The sequence below is a fragment of the Trachypithecus francoisi genome, unplaced genomic scaffold (assembly GCF_009764315.1).
Source record: "Trachypithecus francoisi isolate TF-2019V2 unplaced genomic scaffold, Tfra_2.0 Lachesis_group6, whole genome shotgun sequence".
Taxonomy (NCBI): Eukaryota; Metazoa; Chordata; class Mammalia; order Primates; family Cercopithecidae; genus Trachypithecus; species Trachypithecus francoisi.
In genome coordinates this window covers 98,694,309-98,711,261 of record NW_022681471.1, presented here as the reverse complement: position 1 = coordinate 98,711,261, position 16,953 = coordinate 98,694,309, and the positions used below count along the sequence as shown (strand labels likewise).

At 41.6% G+C, this 16,953-nt stretch overlaps 1 pseudogene across 1 annotated transcript; it reads left to right on the top strand.

The window, feature by feature from the left end:
- Window positions 1-12,466: 12,466 nt before the first annotated feature.
- Window positions 12,467-13,047, top strand: LOC117077307 (annotated as a pseudogene). The gene has a single exon (XR_004434731.1). The product of XR_004434731.1 is annotated as a peptidyl-prolyl cis-trans isomerase A-like (transcript).
- The last annotated feature ends 3,906 nt before the right edge of the window (window positions 13,048-16,953 follow it).

Here is a 16,953-nt window from a genome sequence, read left to right as displayed (position 1 = left end):
AGCAAACTCCAGCAGAACTGCAGCAGAGGGGCCTGTTAGAAGGAAAGCTAAAAAGCAGAAAGGAATAGCATCAACATCAACAAAAAGGACATCCACACAGAAACCCCATCCAAAGGTCACCAACATCAAAGACCACAGGTAGATAAATCCATGAAGATGAGGAAAAACCAGCGCAAAAGGCTGAAAATTCCCAAAACCGGAATGCCTCTTCTCCTCCAAAGAATCACAACTCCTCACCAGCAAGGGAACAACACTGGTAAGAGAATAAGTTTGACAAATTGACAAAAGTAGGCTTCAGAAGGTGGGTAATAACAAACTCCTCCAAGCTAAAGGAGCATGTTCTAACCCAATGCAAGGAAGCTAAAAACCTTGAAAAAAGGTTAGAAAAAATGCTAACTAGAATAACCAGTTTAGAGAAGAACATAAATGACCTGATGGAGCTGAAAAACACAGCACAAGACCTTCGTGAAGCATACACAAGTATCAATAGTAGGATCAATCAAGCAGAAGAAAGGATATCAGAGATTGAAGATCAATTTAATGAATAAAGTATGAAGACAAGATTAGAGAAAAAAGAATGAAAAGGAATGAACAAAGCCTCCAAGAAATATGGGCCTATGTGAAACGACCAAACCTATGTCTGATTGGTGTACCTGAAAGCAATGGGGAGAATGGAACCAAGTTGGAAAACACTCTTCAGGATACTATCCAGGAAAACTCTCCCAACCTAGCAAGACAGGCAACATTCAGATTCAGGAAATATAGAGAACATCACAAAAATACTCCTCAAGAAGAGCAACCCCAAGACACATAATCATCAGACTCACCAAGGTTGAAATGAAGGAAAAAATGTTAAGAGTGGCTGGGTGTGGTGGCTCATGCATGTAATCCCAGCACTTTGGGAGGCCAAGGTGGGCCGATCACGAGGTCAGAAGATTGAGACCATCCTGGCTCACATGGTGAAATCCTGTCTCTACCAAAAATACAAAAAATTAGCCAGGCGTGGTGGCAGGTGCCTGTAGTCCCAGCGACTTGGGAGGCTGAGGCAGGAGAATGATGTGAACCCAGAAGGTAGAGCTTGCAGTGGGCCAAGATTGCACCACTGCATTCCAGCCTGGGTGACAGAACGAGACCCTGTCAGAAAAAAAAAAAAAAAAAAAAAGGTTAAAGTTAGCCAGAGAGAAAGGTTGGGTTACCACAAAGGGAAGCCCATCAGACTAACAGCAGATATCTCTGCAGAAACCCTACAAGCCACAAGAGAGTGGGGGCCAATATTCAACATTCTTAAAGAAAATAATTTTCAACCCAGAATTTCATATCCAGCCAAACTAAGCTCATAAGCCAAGGAGAAATAAAATCATTTACAGACAAGCAAATGCTGAGAGATTTTGTCACCACCAGGCCTGCCTTACAAGAGCTCCTGAAGGAAGCACTCAATGTGGAAAGGAAAAACTGGACTAGCCACTGCAAAAACATACCAAATTATAAAGACCATAGACACTATGAAGAAACTGCATCGACCAACGGGCAAAACAACCAGCTAGCATCATAATGACAGGATCAAATTCACACATAACAATATTAATGTTAAATGTAAAAGGGCTAAATGCCCCAATTAAAAGACACAAAATGGCAAATTGGATAGAGTCAAGACCCACTGGTGTGCTGTATTCAGGAGACCCATCTCACGTGCAAAGACACACATAGGCTCAAAATAAAGGGATGGAGGAATATTTACCAAGCAAATGGAAAGAAAAACAAAAGCAAGAGTTGCAATCCTAGTCTCTGATAAAACAGACTAAACCAACAAAGATCAGAAAAGACAAAGAAGGGCATTACATAATGGTATAGGGATCAATGCAACAAGTAAAGCTAACTATCCTAAATATATATGCACCCAATACAGGAGCACCCAGATTCATAAAGCAAGTTCTTAGAGAACTACGAAGAGGCTTAGACTCCCACACAATAATAGTGGGAAAATTTAACACCCCACTGTCAATATTAGATGAATCAATGAGACAGAAAATTAACAAGGATATTCAGGACTTGAAATCAGCTCTGGACCAAGCAGATCTAATAGATGTCTACAGAACTCCCCATCCCAAATCAACAGAATGTACATTCTTCTCAGTACCACATCGCACTTATTCTAAAATTGACCACATAATTGGAAGTAAAACACTCCTCAACAAATGCAAAAGAATGGACATTATAACAGTCTCTTGGACCAGGGTGCAATCAAATTAGAACTCAGGATTAAGAAACTCACTCAAAACCGCACAACTACATGGAAACTGAACAACCTGCTCCTGAATGACTACTGAGTAAATAACAAAATTAAGGCAGAAATAAATAAGTTCTTTGAAACCAACGAGAACAAAGACACAAGGTACTAGAAGCTCTGGGACACAACTAAAGCAGTGTTTAAAGGCAAATTTCTAGCACTAAATGCCCACAGGAGAAAGCAGGAAAGATCTAAAATTGACACCCTAACATCACAATTAAAAGAACTAGAGAAGCAAGAGCAAACAAATTTAAAAGCTAGCAGAAGACAAGAAATAACTAAGAGCAGAGCAGAATTGAAGGAGATAGAGATGTGAAAAGCCCTTCAAAAAAATCAATGAATCCAGGGGCTGATTTTTTTAAAAGATTAACAAAATAGATAGACTGTTAGCCAGACTAATAAAGAAGAAAAGAGAGAAGAATCAAATAGACACAATAAAAAATGATAAAGGGGATATCACCACCAATCCCATAGAAATACAAACTACCATCAGAGAATACTACAAACACCTCTATGCAAAAAAGACTAGAAAATCTAGAAGAAATGGATAAATTCCTGAACACATACACCCTCCCAGGACTAAACCAGGAAGAAGTCCTATCACTGAATAGACCAATAACAAGTTTTGAAATTGATGCAGTAACTAATAGCCTACCAACCAAAAAAAAAAACCAGGACCAGACAGATTCACAGCTGAATTCTACCAGAGGTAAAAAGAGAAGCTGGTACCGTTCTTTCTGAAATTATTCCAAGTGATAGAAAAAGAGGGACTCCTCCCTAACTCATTTTATGAGGCCAGCATCATCCTGATACCAAAACCTGGCAGAGACACAACAAAAAAGAAAATTTCAGGCCAATATCCCTGATGAACAAGATGTGAAAATCCTCAATAAATACTGGCAAAACAAATCCAGCAGCACATCAAAAAGCTTATCCACCATGATCAAGTCGGCTTCATTCCTGGGATGCAAGGCTGGTTCAACATATGCAAATCAATAAACGTAATTCATCACATAAACAGAACCAAGGACAAAAACCACATGATTATCTCAATAGATGCAGAAAAGGCCTTCAGTAAAATTCAACACCCCTTCATGCTAAAAACTCTCAATAAACTAGGTATTGATGGAAAGTTTCTCAAAATAATAAGAGCTATTTATGACAAACTCACAGCCAATATCATACTGAATGGGCAAAAGCTGGAAGCATTCCCTTTGAAAACCAGCACAAGACAAGGATGCCCTCTCTCACCACTCTTATTCAACATAGTATTGGAAGTTCTGGCCAGGGCAATCAGACAAGAAAAAGAAATAAACCGTATTCCAATAGAAAGAGAGGAAGTCAAATTGTCTCTGTTTGCAGATGACATGGTTATATGTTTAGAAAACCGCATTGTCTCAGCCAAAATCTCCTTAAGCTGATAATCAACTTCAGCAAAGTCTCAGGATACAAAATCAATGTGCAAAAATCACAAGCATTCCTATACCCCAATAATAGACAGAGAGCCAAATCATGAGTGAACCCCCATTCACAATTGCTACAAAGAGAATAAAATATCTAAGAATACAACCTACAAGGTATATGAAGGACCTCTTCAAGGAGAACTACAAACCACTGCTCAAGGAAATAGGACACAGACAAATGGAAAAGCATTCCATGCTCATAGATAGGAAGAATCAATATTGTGAAAATGGCCATACTGCCCAAAGTAATTCATAGATTCAATGCTATCCCCATCAAGCTACCATTGACTTTCTTCACAGCATTAGAAAAAACTACTTTAAATTTCATATGGAACCAAAAAAGAGCCCATATAGCCAAGACAATCCTAAGCAAAAAGAACAAAGCTGGAGGCATCAGGCTACCTGACTTCAAATGATACTACAAGGCCACAGTAACCAAAACAGCATGGTACTAGTACCAAAACAGATATATAGATCAATGGAACAGAACAGAGGCCTCAGAAATAACACCATACATCTGCAACCATCTGATCTTTGACAAACCTGACAAAAACAAGCAATGGGGAAAGGGCTCCCTATTTAATAAATCATGCTGGGAAAACTGGTTAGCCATATGTAGAAAGCTGAAACTAGATCCCTTCCTTACACTTATACAAAAATTAACTCAAGATGGATTAAAGACTTAAATGTAAGACCTAAAACCATAAAAAGCCCAGAAGAAAACCTAGGCAATACCATTCAGGACATAGACATGGGCAAAGACTTCATGACTAAAACATCAAAAGCAATGCCAGCAAAAGCCAAAACAGACAAATGGGATCTAATTAAACTGAAGAGCCTCTGCACAGCAAAAGAAACTATCATCAGAGTGAACAGGCAACCTACAGAATGGGAGAAAAATTTTGCAATCTAGCGATCTGACAAAGGGCTAATATCCAGAATCTACAAGGAACTTAAACAAATTTACAAGAAAAAAACAACCCCATCACAAAGTGGGCAAAGGATATGAACAGATACTTCTCAAAAGAAGACATTTATGCAGCCAACAGACATATGAAAAAATGCTCATCATCACTGGTCATCAGAGAAACGCAAATCAAAACCACAATCAGATACCATCTCACACCAGGTAGAATGGCGATCATTAAAAAGTGAGGAAACAACAGATGCTAGAGAGGATGTGGAGAAATAGAAATGCTTTTACACTGTTGGTGAGAGTGTAAAATAGTTCAACCATTGTGCAAGACAGTGTGGCGACTCCTCAAAGATCTAGAACTAGCAATACCATTTGACCCAGCAATCCCATTACTGGGTATATACCCAAAGGATTATAAATCATGCTACTATAAAGACACATGCACACATATGTTTATTGCAGCACTATTCACAATAGTAAAGACTTGGATCCAACCCAAATATCCATCAAACATAGGCTGGATGAAGAAAAGGGGCACAGGTACACCATGGAATACTACGCAGCCACAAAAAAGGATGAGTTCATGTCCTTTGCAGGGACATGGATGAAGCTGGAAACCATCCTTCTCAGCAAAATATCACAAGGACAGAAAACCAAACACCACATATTCTCACTCATAAGTGGGAGCTGAACAAAGAGAACACATGGACACAGGGAGGGGAACATCATACACTGGGGCCTGTTGGCGGGTGAAGGACTGGGGGAGGCATAGCATTAGGAGAAATACCTAATGTAAATGACGAGTTGATGGGTGCAACAAAACAATATGGCACATATATACCTATGTAACAAATCTGCACATTGTGCACATGTACCCTAGAACTTAAAGTATAATAATTAAAAAAAAGAAAAAGACAAGACTTAAATGTAAGACTTAAAACCATAAAAACCCTAGGAGAAAATCTAGGCAATATCATTCAGGACATATGCATGGGCAAAGACTTCATGAATAAAACACCAAAAGCAATGGCAACAAAAGCCAAAATTGACAAATGGAATCAAATTAAACTAGAGAGCTTCTGCACAGCCAAAGAAACTATCATCAGAGTGAACAGGCAACCTACAGAATGGGAGAAAAATTTTGCAATCTATCAATTTGACAAAGGGCTAATATCCAGAATCTACAAGGAACTTAAACAAATTTACAAGAGAAAAACCAAACAACCCCATCAAAAAGTGGGCAAAGGATATGAACAGACACTTCTCAAAAGAAGACATTTATGCGGCCAACAAACATATGAAAAAAAAAGCTCATCATCTCTGGTCATTAGAGAAATGCAAATCATGCCAGTTAGAATGGCAATCATTAAAAAGTCAGGAAACAGAGGGCGCGCCCAAGATGGCTGAATAGGAACTGCTCCAGCTTCCAGCGTGAGCGACCCAGAAGACGGGTGATTTCTGCATTTTCAACTGAGGTACCGGGTTCATCTCACTGGGGCATGTCAGGCTGTTGGCTCTGGTCCGCAGGTGCAGCCCGATCAGCGAGAGCTGAAGCAGGGCAAGGCATCGCCTCACCTGAGAAGTGCAAGGGGGAAAGGAATTCCTTTTCCTAGCCAAAGGAAATTGAGACACACAACACCTGGAAAATCAGGTAACTCCCACTCTAATACTACGCTTTACCAAGGGTCTTAGCAAACGGCACACCAGGAGATTATATCCCACACCTGGCCCAGAGGGTCCCAAGCCCACGGAGCCTCCCTCATTGCTAGCACAGCAGTCTGAGATCTAACTGCAAGGCAGCAGCGAGGCTGGGGGAGGGGCGCCCGCCATTGCTGAGGCTTTAGTAGGTAAACAAAGCTGCCGGAAGCTCGAATTGGGTGGAGCCCACCACAGCTCAAGGAGGCCAGCCTGACTCTGTAGACTCCTCCTCTGGGGACAGGGCACAGCTAAACAAAAAGCAGCAGAAACCTCGGCAGAGGTAAATGCCCCTGTCTGACAGATTTGAAGAGAGCAGTGGATCTCTCAGCACGGAGGTTGAGATCTGAGAATTGACAGACTGCCTAGTCAAGTGGGTCCCTGACCCCTGAGTAGCCATACTGGGAGACATCCCCATTAGGTGCAGACTGAAACCTGAAACCTCAAACGGCAAGGTACACCCCTGAGACAAAGCTTCCAGAGCAAGAATCAGATAGCAACATGCGCTGTTCAGCAATATTCTATCTTCTGCAGCTTCTGCTGCTGATACTCAGGCAATCAGGGTCTGGACTGGACCTCAAGCAAACTCCAACAGACCTACAGCTGAGGGTGCTGACTGTTGGAAGGAAAACTAACAAACAGAAAGGACACCCACACCAAAACCACATCAGTACGTCACCATCATCAAAGACCAAAGGTAGATAAAACCACAAAGATGGGGAAAAAGCAGTGCAGAAAAGCTGGAAATTCAAAATATCAGAGCGCATCTCCCCCTCCAAAGAAACGCAGCTCGTTGCCAGCAATGGAACAAAGCAGGACAGAGAATGACTTTGACGAGTTGAGAGAAGAAGACTTCAGTCGATCAAACTTCTCAGAGCTAAAGGAGGAACTACATAACCAGCACAAAGAAACTAAAAACCTTGAAAAAAGAAAGGATGAATGGATAATTAGAATAATCAATTCAGAGAAGACCTTAAAAAAACTGATAGAGATGAAAACCATAACACGAGAACTATGTGACAAATGCACAAGCTTCAGTAACTGACTCGATCAACTGGAAGAAAGAGTATCAGCGATTGAAGATCAAATGAATGAAATGAAGTGAGAAGAGAAGTGTAGAGAAAAAACAGTAAAAAGTAACAAACAAAGCCCCAAGAAATACGGGATTATGTGAAAAGACCAAATCTACGTCTGATTGGTGTGCCTGAAAGTGACGGGGAAAATAGAACCAAGCTGGAAAACACTCTGCAGGATATCATCCAGGAGAACTTCCCCAACCTAGTAAGGCAGACCAACATTCAAATTCAGGAAAAACAGAGAATGCCACAAAGATACTCCTCGAGAAGAGCAACTACAAGACACATAATTGTCAGATTCACCAAAGTTGAAATGAAGGAAAAAATGTTAAGGGCAGCCAGAGAGAAAGGTTGGGTTACACACAAAGGGAAGACCATCAGACTAACAGCAGATCTCTTGGCAGAAACTCTCCAAGCCAGAAGAGAGTGGGGGCTGATATTCAACATTCTTAAAGAAAAGAATTTTCAATCCAGAATTTCATATCCAGCCAAACTAAGTTTCATAAGTGAAGGAGAAATAAAATCCTTTACAGACAAGCAAATGCTTACAGATTGTGTCACCACCAGGCCTGTCCTACAAGAGATCCTGAAGGAAGCACTAAACATGGAAAGGAACAACAAGTACCAGCCATTGCAAAAACATGTCAAAATGTAAAGTCCATCGATGCTAGGAAGAAACTGCATCAACTAACGAGCAAAATAACCAGCTAATATAATAATGACAGGATCAAGTTCACACATAACAATATTAACCTTAAATGTAAATGGACTAAATGCTCCAATTAAAAGACACAGACTGGCAAACTGGATAAAGAGTCAAGACCATCAGTCTGCTGTATTCAGGAGACCCATCTCACATGCAGAGACACACATAGGCTCAAAATAAAGGGATGGAGGAAGATCTACCAAGCAAATGGAAAACAATAAAAAGCAGGAGCTGCAATCCTAGTCTCTGATAAAACAGACTTTAAACCATCAAAGATCAAAAGAGGAAAAGAAGCTCATTACATAATGGTAAAGGGATCAATTCATCAGGAAGAGCTAACTCTCCTAAATATATATGCACCCACTACAGGAGCACCCAGATTCATACAGCAAGTCCTTAGAGACTTACAAAGAGACTTAGACTCCCATACAATAATAATGGGAGACTTTAACACCCCCACTGTCAACATTAGACAGATCAACGAGACAGAAAGTTAACAAGGATATCCAGGAATTGAACTCAACTCTGCACCAAGCAGACCTAATAGACATCTACAGAACTCTCCACCCCAAATCAACAGAATATACATTCTTCTCAGCACCACATCGCACTTATTCCAAAATTGACCACACAGTTGGAAGTAAAGCACTCCTCAGGAAATGTAAAAGAACAGAAATTATAACAAACTGTCTCTCAGACCACAGTGCAATCAAACTAGAACTCAGGACTAAGAAACTCAATCAAAACTGCTCAACTACATGGAAACTGAACAACCTGCTCCTGAATGACTACTGGGTACATAATGAAATGAAGGCAGAAATAAAGATGTTCTCTGAAACCAATGAGACCAAAGATACAACATACCAGAATCTCTGGGACACATTTAAAGCAGTGTGTAGAGGGAAATTTATAGCACTAAATGCCCACAAGAGAAAGCAGGAAAGATCTAAAATTGACACCCTAACATCACAATTAAAAGAACTAGAGAAGCAAGAGCAAACACATTCAAAAGCTAGCAGAAGGCAAGAAATAACTAAGATCAGAGCAGAACTGAAGGAGATAGAGACACAAAAAGTCCTCCAAAAAAATCAATGAATCCGGGAACTGGTTTTTTGAAAAGATTAACAAAACTGATAGACCACTGGCAAGACTAATAAAGAAGAAAAGAGAGAAGAATCAAATAGACGCAATAAAAAAATGACAAAGGGGATATCACCACCAACCCACAGAATACAAACTACCATCAGAGAATACTATAAACACCTCTAAGCAAATAAACTAGAAAACCTAGAAGAAATGGATAATTTCCTGGACACTTACACTCTCCCAAGACTAAACCAGGAAGAAGTGAATCCCTGAATAGACCAATAACAGGCTCTGACATTGAGGCAATAATTAATAGCCTACCAACCAAAAAAAGTCCAGGACCAGACGGATTCACAGCCGAATTCTACCAGAGGTACAAGGAGGAGTTGGTGCCATTCCTTCTGAAACTATTCCAATCAATAGAAAAAGAGGGAATCCTCCCTAACTCATTTTATGAGGCCAATATCATCCTGATACCAAAGCCTGACAGAGATACAAAAAAAAAGAGAATTTTAGACCAATATCCCTGATGAACGTCGATGCAAAAATCCTCAATAAAATACTGGCAAACGGAATCCAGCAGCACATCAAAAAGCTTATCCACCATGATCAAGTGGGCTTCATCCATGGGATGCAAGGCTGGTTCAACACACACAAATCAATAACATAATCCAGCATATAAACAGAACCAAAGACAAAAACCAAATGATTATCTCAATAGATGCAGAAAAGGCCTTTGACAAAATTCAACAGCCTTTTTGCTAAAAACTCTCAATAAATTCGGTACTGATGGAACGTATCTCAAAATAATAAGAGCTATTTATGACAAACCCATAGCCAATATCATACTGAATGGGCAAAAACTGGGAAAAATTCCCTTTGAAAACTGGCACAAGACAGGGATGCCCTCTCTCACCACTCCTGTTCAACGTAGTGTTGGAAGTTCTGGCTAGGGCAATCAGGCAAGAGAAAGAAATAAAAGATATTCAGTTAGGAAGAGAAGAAGTCAAATTGTCCCTGTTTGCAGGTGACATGATGTATATTTAGAAAACCCCATTGTCTCAGCCAAAATCTCTTAAGCTGATAAGCAACTTCAGCAAAGTCTCAGGATACAAAATCAATGTGCAAAAATCACAAGCATTCTTATACACCAGTAACAGACAAACAGAGAGCCAAATCAAGAATGAACTCCCATTCACAGTAGCTTCAAAGAGAATAAAATACTAGGAATCCAACTTACAATGGATGTAAAGGACCTCTTCAAGGAGAACTACAAAACACTGCTCAGTGAAATAAAAGACGACACAAACAAATGGAAGAACATACCACGCTCATGGATAGAAGAATCATCAATATTGTGAAAATGGCCATACTGCCCAAGGTAATTTATAGATTCAATGCCATCCCCAACAAGCTACCAATGACTTTCTTCACAGAATTGGAAAAAACTGCTTTAAAGTTCATATGAAACCACAAAAGACCCTGCATTGCCAAGACAATTCTAAGCCAAAAGAGCAGAGCTGGAGGCATCACGTTACCTGACTTCAAACTATACTACAAGGCTACAGTAACCAAAACAGCATGGTACTGGTACCAAAACAGAGATATAGACCAATGGAACAGAACAGAGCCCTCAGAAATAATACCTACAGCACTGATCTTCGACAAACCTGACAAAAACAAGAAATGGGGAAAAGATTCCCTATTAATAAATGGTGCTGGGAAAATGGCTAGCCATAAGGAGAAAGCTGAAACTAGATCCTTTCCTTACTTCTTAGACAAAAATTAATTCAAGATGGATTAGAGACTTAAATGTTAGACCTAAAACCATAAAACCCTAGAAGAAAACCTAGGTAATACCATTCAGGACATAGGCATGGGCAAGGACTTCATGTCTAAAACACCAAAAGCAACGGCAACAAAAGCCAAAATTGACAAATGGGATCTAATTAAACTAAAGAGCTTCTGCACAGCAAAAGAAACTACCATCAGAGTGAACAGGCAACCTACTGAATGGGAGAAAAGTTTTGCAATCTACTCATCTGACAAAGGGCTAATATCCAGAACCTATAAGAACTCAAACAAATATACAAGAAAAAAAAAACAACCCATCAAAAAGTGGGCAAGGATATGAACAGATACTTCTCAAAAGAAGACATTCATACAGCCAACAGACACATGAAAAAATGCTCATCATCACTCGCCATCAGAGAAATGCAAATCAAAACCACAATGAGATACCATCTCACACCAGTAAGAACGGCAATCATTAAAAAATCAGGAGACAACAGGTGCTGGAGAGGATGTGGAGAAACAGGAACACTTTTACACTGTTGGTGGGACTGTAAACTAGTTCAACTATTGTGGAAAACAGTGTGGCAATTCCTCAAGGATCTAGAACTAGAAATACCATTTGACCCAGCCATCCCATTACTGGCGATATACCAAAGGATTATAAGTCGTGCTGCCATAAAGACACATGCACATGTATGTTTACTGCAGCACTGTTCACAATAGCAAAGACTTGGAATCAACCCAAATGTCCATCAGTGACAGACTGGATTAAGAAAATGTGGCACATATACACCATGGAATACTGTGCAGCCATAAAAAGGATGAGTTCATGTCCTTTGTAGGGACGTGGATCCAGCTGGAAACCATCATTCTTAGCAAACTATCACAAGAACAGAAAACCAAATACCGCATGTTCTCGCTCATAGGTGGGAATTGAACAATGAGATCACTTGGACACAGGAAAGGGAATATCACACACCGGGTCCTATTGTGGGGGGGGGGAGGGGGGAGGGATAGCATTAGGAGATATACCTAATGTAAATGACGAGTTAATGGGTACAGCACACCAACATGGCACATGTATACGTATGTAACAAACCTGCATGTTGTGCACATGTACCCTAGAACTTAAAGTATAATAAAGAAAAAAAAATCAGAAAAAAAGTCAGGAAACAATAGATGCTGGAGAGGATATGGAGAAATAGGAATGCTTTTACACTGTTCGTGGAAGTGTCAATTAGTTCAACATTGTGGAAGACAGTGTTGACGATTCCTCAGGGACCTAGAACCAGAATACCATTTGACCCAGCAATCCCATTACTGGGTATATACTCAAAGGATTATAAATCATTCTACTATAAAGACACATGCACATGTATGCTTATTGCAGCACTATTCACAATAGCAAAGACTTGGAACCAACCCAAATGCCCATCAATGATAGACTGGATTAAGAAAATGTGGCAAGGCTTTGCAGATGCTGCCGCCAAGGAAAATCCTATACTACTAGCCATGGTCAACCCCATCTTGTTCTTTGACATTGCCGTCGACAGCGAGCCCTTGGGCCGCATCTCCTTCAAGCTGTTTGCAGACAAGGTTCCAAAGACAGCAGAAAATTTTCATGCTCTGAGCACTGGAGAGAAAGGATTTGGTTATAAGGGTTCCTGCTTTCACAGAATTATTCCAGGGTTTATGTGTCAGGGTGGTGACTTCACATGCCATAATGGCACTGGTGGCAAGTCCATCTATGGGGAGAAATTTGAAGATGAGAACTTCATCCTAAAGCATACAGGTCCTGGCATCTTGTCCATGGCAAATGCTGGACCCAACACAAATGGTTCCCAGTTTTTCATCTGCACTGCCAAGACTGAGTGGTGGATGGCAAGCATGTGGTCTTTGGCAAAGTGTAAGAAGGCATGAATATTGTGGAGGCCATGGAGCACTTTGGGTCCAGGAATGGCAAGACTAGCAAGAAGATCACCATTGCTGACTGTGGACAACACGAATAAATTTGACTTGTGTTTTATCTTAACCACCAGACCATTCCTTCTGTAGCTCAGGAGAGCACCCCTCTACCCCATTTACTCACAGTATCCTAGAATCTTTGTGCTCTCGCTGCAGTTCCCTTTGGGTTCCATGTTTTCCTTGTTCTCTCTCATGCCTAGTTGGATTGCAGAGTTGAGTTAAGTTTATGATTATGAAATAAAAACTAAATAATAAAAAAAAGAAAGAAAATGTGGCACATATACACTGTGGGATACTATGCAGCCATAAAAAAGGATGAGTTAATGTCCTTTGCAGGGACATAGATGAAGCTGGAAACCATCATTCTCAGCAAACTAACACAAGAACAGAAAACCAAACACTGCATGTTCTCACTCATAAGCGGGAGTTGAACAACGAGAATACATGGACACAGGGAGGGGAATATCACACACTGGGGCCTGTCAGGGAGTGGGGAGCTAGGGGACCGATAGCATTAGGAGAAATACCTAATGTAGATGACGGGTTGATGGGTGCAGCAAACCACCATAGCATGTGTATACCTATGTAACAAACCTGCATGTTCTGCACATGTATCCCAGAACTAAAATATATATATACACACACACATACATATATATATATACTTAATAATAAATAATATATATGTATATGTAAAGAAGAAGAAGAAGCCAAGGCAATGGTTTCCTCTTGAAGCCCACATGGACCAGAACTATAGATGTGCCAAAGGTGACATAGCCTCAGGGAACATCGATCCCAGCCATCTTTTGTCACAGTGAGGAAACTGAGACCAGAGGTCCAGAAGAAGTGACTTTATTGAGTACCAGGCCAGGCCCACCCCTTTATTGCCTCTCACTTCAAGTCCTCCCAATAACCCAATGTTCCATTTTTCTAGGATTATGTAAGTTGGCACAGAGAGGTTCAGGGATTTTCCCCAAGCCAGGACCAGAAGCCAGTCTGCCTATTTAATCCATGCTGTTTCCTCCATGCTGTGCCACCTCTCCTGGAGAAAAGAGCCTGGTCCTCTAGAGACCAGCAGCAGCCTGAGAGAAATGGCCTTGGTGTTAAGACCAAAGGGCAGGAGTGGGAGAGATGAGCCAATAGCACAGGGCTGCCAAAGATGGAGAACTTAAAGGGGGACCTCCACACTGGAACATTAGGTCGACTGCACGGAGCCCCTACAAAGAGCCGAGGCGTGCTGACTCAAGCCTGCACTGAGTCGCTGAGAACCAGAAAGCTGGATTTACCTGTGAACCCTGTTGACAAGCACTCTCGTAAGAGCTGGATCACATTGGGAGATGAAGAAAAACCAGAAAATGCTCTCCCAGGTGTCTCAGGTCTGGTTCCCTAGAAGCAGGGCTGAACTGAGACAGAGATGCCTTTACCAGTGATTTCTGGAGGAAGGGCTCACATGAGGAACCTGAAGAGGAGTGAGGGAAGCAGAAGAGGGCAGGACAAACAGCCAGATGGAGACATGGTGCTACTGAAGTTGAGGGTGACCAGCTGACCTCCTGTTCCAGTTTGCTCAGGACAAAGCGTTTTCCTAAAACTGACAGTCCCAAGAAAACTGGAACAAGCCAATTACTGCAGATCATCACCACTTCTCCTTGAAGTAAAGGGTCCAGGCATTTGTGTCCCTTGCAGAGGCCACTGGCTATGCCTCCCCACCAACCTCCTGGGTGGGGTGTGCAATCTCCAGATATCTCTGAGTAAAGTGAATCCTGTTGACCAAAGGCAATTCCCCCGAGTAGGATGCAAGCTGCAAGCTGATGCTAGCCAACACCCAGTCTGGCAGACAGACGGGTGCATCGTCCAGATAAAGAGGATCAACACCGTCTGCTGCATGAAGAATGTAGTCTCTGAAGAACAACCTCCTCCCACTGCCCACACCCTATGAGCTCGCATCCTGCCCCCTCATCTCCCTTGAGAGGCAGCAGAGTGACTCCAGCCCTTATTGACAGACAGGCGTGTGCCAGAAGGATTCTGTTGGGGGCTGTTTGTGAGTAAACTGGCTCAGTCTTTTGCCTCACACAGGTGCTGATGTCATCATTCAAGGCTTTCACCAGTGCCTCTTCGATGCAAGTGAGTGAACGGCTCCAGGTTAATTTGTGGTTCTGTTAACCATCAACAGCACAGAGCATAATAACTCATATTTATACACTCTAACCACATTCTACATTTAACTGAGCTTTGATAAAAATGAGAAAATGTTCAGCCATCCATAACCACCAATCATCTGTCATTACTTTTTTCAGAATGCAAGGGCTCCTTCGGACTCCTTAGTGGTGTATCAACTTCGACAAAAGTTATTAGTTAATGCTTTTAAAAGTAAAGCTTTTCTGGAATGAATAGAGGTATGAAATGCAACACATTCCTAAGGGTTATATTAGGTTTCTCAGGAGTTTGCTCAGCAAGCATTTATTGAGCACCTAGTATGCACCAGTTGGCTCTGTGCTGGGTGCCATGGGTAGAAGATAAATTGAATAGCACAAGTTCCTACCCTCAGTTCACAATCCAGTGGACAAATTCCAATGAAAATGCTAGGGAATTATAGAAGCACTATATGGCAAGGGGGACTTGCAGCTTTCCCTGAGAGTCTGACTTAAAGATGAGGAGTTTGTCAGATTGAAACAGAAACTGCTTCTCCAATATCTGTTCTCTCCTTTTTCTGATTTTTGGTCAAGCTAAAGGACATCCAGAATAAAATGACATTTCCTAGACTCCTAAGCAGCTAGACATAGCCATATGACTAAGTTTTCTGGCTAACATGATTAAGTGATTCCAGGAAGTGTCCTTAAAGAGAAGAGCCAAGCCCTTTTCATCTCTGACTCCTTCCTGCTGGTTGTTGAACTGCAGAAGTAATGGCTGGAGCTTGAGGAACCATTCTGGACCATGAGATAATTTATGTTCTGAAGATGGTGGAAAAACAACATGGAAGAAGCCTAGGTCCCTGACACTTTGTGAAATTGCCTGAACAGCCTTGGGCTGTGTGACTGCAGCTTCGTTTACAGAGAAATATACTCTATTGTGTCTAAGCCGCTGTTATTTCGGATTTTCTGTCACTCACTGCCAAACTGAATCCTAACAGGCAAAGAAGTTAGGGCAGAGCAATTCCATTCCAAACTCTCGGGCTGTGGATGACTTTGGCTCTGGCTTTGGCTTGTGTGGGTAATTTTCTTTCCCCCTCCAATTTCCCGTGAGCTCTTCTGCTTTTTCTCTTCTTATTCCCTGTAGTAGATGCCAGGGTAAACTGACCAGAGCTCTTTTTGGGAATACAGGACTTGGCACCCCAGCTGTTGAGGGTGGTGTCAGCAAATAGCCCTTAGCTGTTAGGCCCTTGGGGGCATCATATCTAAAGTCATCCTTCCTCTCAATGTAACCCTATCAATTACCAACTGATGCATGGGGTGGGGAAGAGGCCTGGCCATTTCAGCCCAACTCAAGGACAGTCTGAGGGGCCTGCCCCTAGTTCCAGAGCTCCCCATCAGGTCAGCCACGGCTGTCATTTGGGCTGCCTGGCAGCTCAACTTTGCCTTCTGCCCATTCCTGCTTTCTTTTGCCTTCCCCCAGGCTCAATCCTTCATTTTACTATGCTGCACTTGAAACTCCATCTTGCCTTCATTTTACTGTGCTGTACTTTAAACTCCATCTCAGAATCTGCCTTCCAGACTTCCTAGACCCAACCTGCAACAATCCCTGTTTTCTTGGCTCCTGGACTCTGTCTCAATTGTTTAGCCTCTACTTCTCTCTCATCTCTTAATAGCAATTTACAGCCAGTAACATCAACACCTAACAATTAGCACCTAATGCAATTAGAACTTAATATGAGCTTTCTGTAATGCTACTAGAAGCCTCTCAGCTGAGCCCTAAGCCAGGTTCCTTCTGGCCTTCTCCAAGTGGCCCACAGGGAGGCAACATGAGGAAAC